General features: G+C 51.5%; 6 non-coding genes across 6 annotated transcripts; all 6 read right to left on the bottom strand.

Moving 5' to 3' along the window:
• Positions 1-791: 791 nt before the first annotated feature.
• Positions 792-982, bottom strand: LOC137505624 (U2 spliceosomal RNA). Its single transcript, XR_011020232.1, has one exon. It is a non-coding gene; the product is annotated as a U2 spliceosomal RNA (small nuclear RNA).
• Positions 983-2,165: 1,183 nt separating this feature from the next.
• On the bottom strand, positions 2,166-2,356 carry LOC137505566 (U2 spliceosomal RNA). Its single transcript, XR_011020174.1, has one exon. It is a non-coding gene; the product is annotated as a U2 spliceosomal RNA (small nuclear RNA).
• A 1,182-nt stretch (positions 2,357-3,538) lies between these two features.
• On the bottom strand, positions 3,539-3,729 carry LOC137505520 (U2 spliceosomal RNA). Its single transcript, XR_011020130.1, has one exon. It is a non-coding gene; the product is annotated as a U2 spliceosomal RNA (small nuclear RNA).
• A 1,178-nt stretch (positions 3,730-4,907) lies between these two features.
• Positions 4,908-5,098, bottom strand: LOC137505626 (U2 spliceosomal RNA). Its single transcript, XR_011020234.1, has one exon. It is a non-coding gene; the product is annotated as a U2 spliceosomal RNA (small nuclear RNA).
• A 1,175-nt stretch (positions 5,099-6,273) lies between these two features.
• On the bottom strand, positions 6,274-6,464 carry LOC137505521 (U2 spliceosomal RNA). Its single transcript, XR_011020131.1, has one exon. It is a non-coding gene; the product is annotated as a U2 spliceosomal RNA (small nuclear RNA).
• Positions 6,465-7,646: 1,182 nt separating this feature from the next.
• LOC137505522 (U2 spliceosomal RNA) lies at positions 7,647-7,837 on the bottom strand. The gene has a single exon (XR_011020132.1). It is a non-coding gene; the product is annotated as a U2 spliceosomal RNA (small nuclear RNA).
• Between the last annotated feature and the right edge of the window lie 648 nt (positions 7,838-8,485).

The following is an 8,485-nucleotide window of genomic DNA, read 5'->3' on the forward strand; positions in this document are numbered from 1 at the left end:
TGCATCTTTCTTTCGTTCATCCTCCTTCCTCTTCATATCTCTCTGTCTGTGTGGACGTGCGCGGTGTGCCACAAGAGGGAGACACAGGCCGGGGAGTGGAGAGCCTAAACAGGAGTTGCCTTCCTAGCCTGCTGCACACTCTCACAGCCTGGCACTGAAGCAGGCACCTGAGCAGGTGGTGCTGAGTCATGCAGGAAGCCAACCGATGATGTCACAATGCTCTGAGCCCAGGCAGCTGCTAAGTAAAGGGGCTGCAGCCAGGGCTCTGCCTGCCAGTCCGCTGGAAGCTCTCTGGGGGAAGGATGCAGCTGCTTTTCTTGCAGAGGACAACGTGCAAACGTGAAGGAAAGTGATCCGTTCATGGTTTTTTTGACCTGCAGCAACTGCGCCGCGCAAGTACAATACAGACTACTCAAAATTAAAAATGATTTTTTTTTCTTTGGTTGTGGGGGTTTTTTTTGTGTGTTTTTCTGACTTCTTTTCCTGTCTGTTCTCAGGTTCTGATAACCAATGCGAAATACAGAGTCCATGAATAAATGACACAGATGCACAAAAATAGGCACACACAGATTTGAAACAATGTTTTTATTGTGGATTTCACAATGTATCCTGCACCCAACAGTAGCAGCACAGACATAGACCGCACAACAGGGTGGACAATACATAACACTTGCTACTGGCAAATTCACTTTGCAGAGGGACACTTAATTTCTCCACTACACTTCCCTACACTTAGTTAGTCAGCTGGGTATTTGAGTAGTTTTGATCTGTTTTTTGACACTAGTTAGAGAGAGTAGTGCACCGGTCCTGGAGGTACTGCAATACCAGGTCGATGCGCGGAGTGGACAGAGCAAGCTCTTCTTCCATCTCCCTGTTCCAAAAATCCATTTAATATATGGTCCCCAGATAGGGGACGTATCAGATATTAAACTGATAAGAACAAATACTACACTTGATCTTAGCCAAAAGGCCGAGAAGCGATAACCCTAATTACCTTCTAAATGCAGCAGCGGCGAACAGCGCACAACCCAGCACTGCCCCGCACAGCCGGCTAACCCCGGCCAGCTACCAGCTGCCAGGGGGGGGGGGGGCCCTTCCCACTGCCTGTGCAGGCCTGCCGGGCCCCCGGGATGGGCGCACCTGTGCTAAACGCAGACGCACGGGCCAGGCTCAGCTGCCGCCTGATCACATTAGCATGGCCCCACCCAGCGCCGGAACAGCCATCACCCCTCCGCTGCCGTGCCTCCACGTCGAAGAGAAAAGTAAAGTAGGCTTCCGGCTCACTGCATTCTGGCAACACGCTAGGAGAGAGTGTGGAGGGCAGAGGAAGAAGTCAAGTCTCTAGCCTGGCTGGCTGTTTGAGAACACAGTGCATCTTTCTTTCGTTCATCCTCCTTCCTCTTCATATCTCTCTGTCTGTGTGGACGTGCGCGGTGTGCCACAAGAGGGAGACACAGGCCGGGGAGTGGAGAGCCTAAACAGGAGTTGCCTTCCTAGCCTGCTGCACACTCTCACAGCCTGGCACTGAAGCAGGCACCTGAGCAGGTGGTGCTGAGTCATGCAGGAAGCCAACCGATGATGTCACAATGCTCTGAGCCCAGGCAGCTGCTAAGTAAAGGGGCTGCAGCCAGGGCTCTGCCTGCCAGTCCGCTGGAAGCTCTCTGGGGGAAGGATGCAGCTGCTTTTCTTGCAGAGGACAACGTGCAAACGTGAAGGAAAGTGATCCGTTCATGGTTTTTTTGACCTGCAGCAACTGCGCCGCGCAAGTACAATACAGACTAATCAAAATTAAAAATGATTTTTTTTTTCTTTGGTTGTGGGGTTTTTTTTGTGTGTTTTTCTGACTTCTTTTCCTGTCTGTTCTCAGGTTCTGATAACCAATGCGAAATACAGAGTCCATGAATAAATGACACAGATGCACAAAAATAGGCACACACAGATTTGAAACAATGTTTTTATTGTGGATTTCACAATGTATCCTGCACCCAACAGTAGCAGCACAGACATAGACCGCACAGCAGGGTGGACAATACACAACACTTGCTACTGGCAAATTCACTTTGCAGAGGGACACTTAATTTCTCCACTACACTTCCCTACACTTAGTTAGTTAGTCAGCTGGGTATTTGAGTAGTTTTGATCTGTTTTTTGACACTAGTTAGAGAGAGTAGTGCACCGGTCCTGGAGGTACTGCAATACCAGGTCGATGCGCGGAGTGAACAGAGCAAGCTCTTCTTCCATCTCCCTGTTCCAAAAATCCATTTAATATATGGTCCCCAGATAGGGGACGTATCAGATATTAAACTGATAAGAACAGATACTACACTTGATCTTAGCCAAAAGGCCGAGAAGCGATAACCCTAATTACCTTCTAAATGCAGCAGCGGCGAACAGCGCACAACCCAGCACTGCCCCGCACAGCCGGCTAACCCCGGCCAGCTACCAGCTGCCAGGGGGGGGGGCCCCCTTCCCACTGCCTGTGCAGGCCTGCCGGGCCCCCGGGATGGGCGCACCTGTGCTAAATGCAGACGCACGGGCCAGGCTCAGCTGCCGCCTGATCACATTAGCATGGCCCCGCCCAGCGCCGGAACAGCCATCACCCCTCCGCTGCCGTGCCTCCACGTCGAAGAGAAAAGTAAAGTAGGCTTCCGGCTCCCTGCATTCTGGCAACACGCTAGGAGAGAGTGTGGAGGGCAGAGGAAGAAGTCAAGTCTCTAGCCTGGCTGGCTGTTTGAGAACACAGTGCATCTTTCTTTCGTTCATCCTCCTTCCTCTTCATATCTCTCTGTCTGTGTGGACGTGCGCGGTGTGCCACAAGAGGGAGACACAGGCCGGGGAGTGGAGAGCCTAAACAGGAGTTGCCTTCCTAGCCTGCTGCACACTCTCACAGCCTGGCACTGAAGCAGGCACCTGAGCAGGTGGTGCTGAGTCATGCAGGAAGCCAACCGATGATGTCACAATGCTCTGAGCCCAGGCAGCTGCTAAGTAAAGGGGCTGCAGCCAGGGCTCTGCCTGCCAGTCCGCTGGAAGCTCTCTGGGGGAAGGATGCAGCTGCTTTTCTTGCAGAGGACAACGTGCAAACGTGAAGGAAAGTGATCCGTTCATGGTTTTTTTGACCTGCAGCAACTGCGCCGCGCAAGTACAATACAGACTAATCAAAATTAAAAATGATTTTTTTTTCTTTGGTTGTGGGTTTTTTTTGTGTGTGTTTTTCTGACTTCTTTTCCTGTCTGTTCTCAGGTTCTGATAACCAATGCGAAATACAGAGTCCATGAATAAATGACACAGATGCACAAAAATAGGCACACACAGATTTGAAACAATGTTTTTATTGTGGATTTCACAATGTATCCTGCACCCAACAGTAGCAGCACAGACATAGACCGCACAGCAGGGTGGACAATACACAACACTTGCTACTGGCAAATTCACTTTGCAGAGGGACACTTAATTTCTCCACTACACTTCCCTACACTTAGTTAGTTAGTCAGCTGGGTATTTGAGTAGTTTTGATCTGTTTTTTGACACTAGTTAGAGAGAGTAGTGCACCGGTCCTGGAGGTACTGCAATACCAGGTCGATGCGCGGAGTGGACAGAGCAAGCTCTTCTTCCATCTCCCTGTTCCAAAAATCCATTTAATATATGGTCCCCAGATAGGGGACGTATCAGATATTAAACTGATAAGAACAGATACTACACTTGATCTTAGCCAAAAGGCCGAGAAGCGATAACCCTAATTACCTTCTAAATGCAGCAGCGGCGAACAGCGCACAATCCAGCACTGCCCCGCACAGCCGGCTAACCCCAGCCAGCTACCAGCTGCCAGGGGGGGGCCCCCTTCCCACTGCCTGTGCAGGCCTGCCGGGCCCCCGGGATGGGCGCACCTATGCTAAACGCAGACGCACGGGCCAGGCTCAGCTGCCGCCTGATTACATTAGCATGGCCCCGCCCAGCGCCGGAACAGCCATCACCCCTCCGCTGCCGTGCCTCCACGTCGAAGAGAAAAGTAAAGTAGGCTTCCGGCTCCCTGCATTCTGGCAACACGCTAGGAGAGTGTGGAGGGCAGAGGAAGAAGTCAAGTCTCTAGCCTGGCTGGCTGTTTGAGAACACAGTGCATCTTTCTTTCGTTCATCCTCCTTCCTCTTCATATTTCTCTGTCTGTGTGGACGTGCGCGGTGTGCCACAAGAGGGAGACACAGGCCGGGGAGTGGAGAGCCTAAACAGGAGTTGCCTTCCTAGCCTGCTGCACACTCTCACAGCCTGGCACTGAAGCAGGCACCTGAGCAGGTGGTGCTGAGTCATACAGGAAGCCAACCGATGATGTCACAATGCTCTGAGCCCAGGCAGCTGCTAAGTAAAGGGGCTGCAGCCAGGGCTCTGCCTGCCAGTCCGCTGGAAGCTCTCTGGGGGAAGGATGCAGCTGCTTTTCTTGCAGAGGACAACGTGCAAACGTGAAGGAAAGTGATCCGTTCATGGTTTTTTTGACCTGCAGCAACTGCGCCGTGCAAGTACAATACAGACTAATCAAAATTAAAAATGATTTTTTTTTCTTTGGTTTTGGGGGTTTTTTTTGTGTGTTTTTCTGACTACTTTTCCTGTCTGTTCTCAGGTTCTGATAACCAATGCGAAATACAGAGTCCATGAATAAATGACACAGATGCACAAAAATAGGCACACACAGATTTGAAACAATGTTTTTATTGTGGATTTCACAATGTATCCTGCACCCAACAGTAGCAGCACAGACATAGACCGCACAGCAGGGTGGACAATACATAACACTTGCTACTGGCAAATTCACTTTGCAGAGGGACACTTAATTTCTCCACTACACTTCCCTACACTTAGTTAGTTAGTCAGCTGGGTATTTGAGTAGTTTTGATCTGTTTTTTGACACTAGTTAGAGAGAGTAGTGCACCGGTCCTGGAGGTACTGCAATACCAGGTCGATGCGCGGAGTGGACAGAGCAAGCTCTTCTTCCATCTCCCTGTTCCAAAAATCCATTTAATATATGGTCCCCAGATAGGGGACGTATCAGATATTAAACTGATAAGAACAAATACTACACTTGATCTTAGCCAAAAGGCCGAGAAGCGATAACCCTAATTACCTTCTAAATGCAGCAGCGGCGAACAGCGCACAACCCAGCACTGCCCCGCACAGCCGGCTAACCCCGGCCAGCTACCAGCTGCCAGGGCCCCCTTCCCACTGCCTGTGCAGGCCTGCCGGGCCCCCGGGATGGGCGCACCTGTGCTAAACGCAGACGCACGGGCCAGGCTCAGCTGCCGCCTGATTACATTAGCATGGCCCCGCCCAGCGCCGGAACAGCCATCACCCCTCCGCTGCCGTGCCTCCACGTCGAAGAGAAAAGCAAAGTAGGCTTCCGGCTCCCTGCATTCTGGCAACACGCTAGGAGAGAGTGTGGAGGGCAGAGGAAGAAGTCAAGTCTCTAGCCTGGCTGGCTGTTTGAGAACACAGTGCATCTTTCTTTCGTTCATCCTCCTTCCTCTTCATATCTCTCTGTCTGTGTGGACGTGCGCGGTGTGCCACAAGAGGGAGACACAGGCCGGGGAGTGGAGAGCCTAAACAGGAGTTGCCTTCCTAGCCTGCTGCACACTCTCACAGCCTGGCACTGAAGCAGGCACCTGAGCAGGTGGTGCTGAGTCATGCAGGAAGCCAACCGATGATGTCACAATGCTCTGAGCCCAGGCAGCTGCTAAGTAAAGGGGCTGCAGCCAGGGCTCTGCCTGCCAGTCCGCTGGAAGCTCTCTGGGGGAAGGATGCAGCTGCTTTTCTTGCAGAGGACAACGTGCAAACGTGAAGGAAAGTGATCCGTTCATGGTTTTTTTGACCTGCAGCAACTGCGCCGCGCAAGTACAATACAGACTAATCAAAATTAAAAATGATTTTTTTTTTCTTTGGTTGTGGGGTTTTTTTTGTGTGTTTTTCTGACTTCTTTTCCTGTCTGTTCTCAGGTTCTGATAACCAATGCGAAATACAGAGTCCATGAATAATTGACACAGATGCACAAAAATAGGCACACACAGATTTGAAACAATGTTTTTATTGTGGATTTCACAATGTATCCTGCACCCAACAGTAGCAGCACAGACATAGACCGCACAGCAGGGTGGACAATACACAACACTTGCTACTGGCAAATTCACTTTGCAGAGGGACACTTAATTTCTCCACTACACTTCCCTACACTTAGTTAGTTAGTCAGCTGGGTATTTGAGTAGTTTTGATCTGTTTTTTGACACTAGTTAGAGAGAGTAGTGCACCGGTCCTGGAGGTACTGCAATACCAGGTCGATGCGCGGAGTGGACAGAGCAAGCTCTTCTTCCATCTCCCTGTTCCAAAAATCCATTTAATATATGGTCCCCAGATAGGGGACGTATCAGATATTAAACTGATAAGAACAGATACTACACTTGATCTTAGCCAAAAGGCCGAGAAGCGATAACCCTAATTACCTTCTAAATGCAGCAGCGGTGAAAAGCGCACAACCCAGCACTGCCCCGCACAGCCGGCTAACCCCAGCCAGCAACCAGCTGCCAGGGGGGGGGGCCCCCTTCCCACTGCCTGTGCAGGCCTGCCGGGCCCCCGGGATGGGCGCACCTGTGCTAAACGCAGACGCACGGGCCAGGCTCAGCTGCCGCCTGATCACTTTAGCATGGCCTCGCCCAGCGCCGGAACAGCCATCACCCCTCCGCTGCCGTGCCTCCACGTCGAAGAGAAAAGTAAAGTAGGCTTCCGGCTCCCTGCATTCTGGCAACACGCTAGGAGAGAGTGTGGAGGGCAGAGGAAGAAGTCAAGTCTCTAGCCTGGCTGGCTGTTTGACAACACAGTGCATCTTTCTTTCGTTCATCCTCCTTCCTCTTCATATCTCTCTGTCTGTGTGGACGTGCGCGGTGTGCCACAAGAGGGAGACACAGGCCGGGGAGTGGAGAGCCTAAACAGGAGTTGCCTTCCTAGCCTGCTGCACACTCTCACAGCCTGGCACTGAAGCAGGCACCTGAGCAGGTGGTGCTGAGTCATGCAGGAAGCCAACCGATGATGTCACAATGCTCTGAGCCCAGGCAGCTGCTAAGTAAAGGGGCTGCAGCCAGGGCTCTGCCTGCCAGTCCGCTGGAAGCTCTCTGGGGGAAGGATGCAGCTGCGTTTCTTGCAGAGGACAACGTGCAAACGTGAAGGAAAGTGATCCGTTCATGGTTTTTTTGACCTGCAGCAACTGCGCCACGCAAGTACAATACAGACTAATCAAAATTAAAAATGATTTTTTTTTTCTTTGGTTGTGGGGTTTTTTGTGTTTGTTTTTCTGACTTCTTTTCCTGTCTGTTCTCAGGTTCTGATAACCAATGCGAAATACAGAGTCCATGAATAAATGACACAGATGCACAAAAATAGGCACACACAGATTTGAAACAATGTTTTTATTGTGGATTTCACAATGTATCCTGCACCCAACAGTAGCAGCACAGACATAGACCGCACAGCAGGGTGGACAATACACAACACTTGCTACTGGCAAATTCACTTTGCAGAGGGACACTTAATTTCTCCACTACACTTCCCTACACTTAGTTAGTTAGTCAGCTGGGTATTTGAGTAGTTTTGATCTGTTTTTTGACACTAGTTAGAGAGAGTAGTGCACCGGTCCTGGAGGTACTGCAATACCAGGTCGATGCGCGGAGTGGACAGAGCAAGCTCTTCTTCCATCTCCCTGTTCCAAAAATCCATTTAATATATGGTCCCCAGATAGGGGACGTATCAGATATTAAACTGATAAGAACAGATACTACACTTGATCTTAGCCAAAAGGCCGAGAAGCGATAACCCTAATTACCTTCTAAATGCAGCAGCGGCGAACAGCGCACAACCCAGCACTGCCCCGCACAGCCGGCTAACCCCGGCCAGCTACCAGCTGCCAGGGGGGGGGCCCCTTACCACTGCCTGTGCAGGCCTGCCGGGCCCCCGGGATGGGCGCACCTGTGCTAAACGCAGACGCACGGGCCAGGCTCAGCTGCCGCCTGATCACATTAGCATGGCCCCGCCCAGCGCCGGAACAGCCATCACCCCTCCGCTGCCGTGCCTCCACGTCGAAGAGAAAAGTAAAGTAGGCTTCCGGCTCCCTGCATTCTGGCAACACGCTAGGAGAGAGTGTGGAGGGCAGAGGAAGAAGTCAAGTCTCTAGCCTGGCTGGCTGTTTGAGAACACAGTGCATCTTTCTTTCGTTCATCCTCCTTCCTCTTCATATCTCTCTGTCTGTGTGGACGTGCGCGGTGTGCCACAAGAGGGAGACACAGGCCGGGGAGTGGAGAGCCTAAACAGGAGTTGCCTTCCTAGCCTGCTGCACACTCTCACAGCCTGGCACTGAAGCAGGCACCTGAGCAGGTGGTGCTGAGTCATGCAGGAAGCCAACCGATGATGTCACAATGCTCTGAGCCCAGGCAGCTGCTAAGTAAAGGGGCTGCAGCCAGGG

Source organism: Hyperolius riggenbachi, chromosome 4 (assembly GCF_040937935.1).
Source record: "Hyperolius riggenbachi isolate aHypRig1 chromosome 4, aHypRig1.pri, whole genome shotgun sequence".
NCBI classification, from domain to species: Eukaryota; Metazoa; Chordata; class Amphibia; order Anura; family Hyperoliidae; genus Hyperolius; species Hyperolius riggenbachi.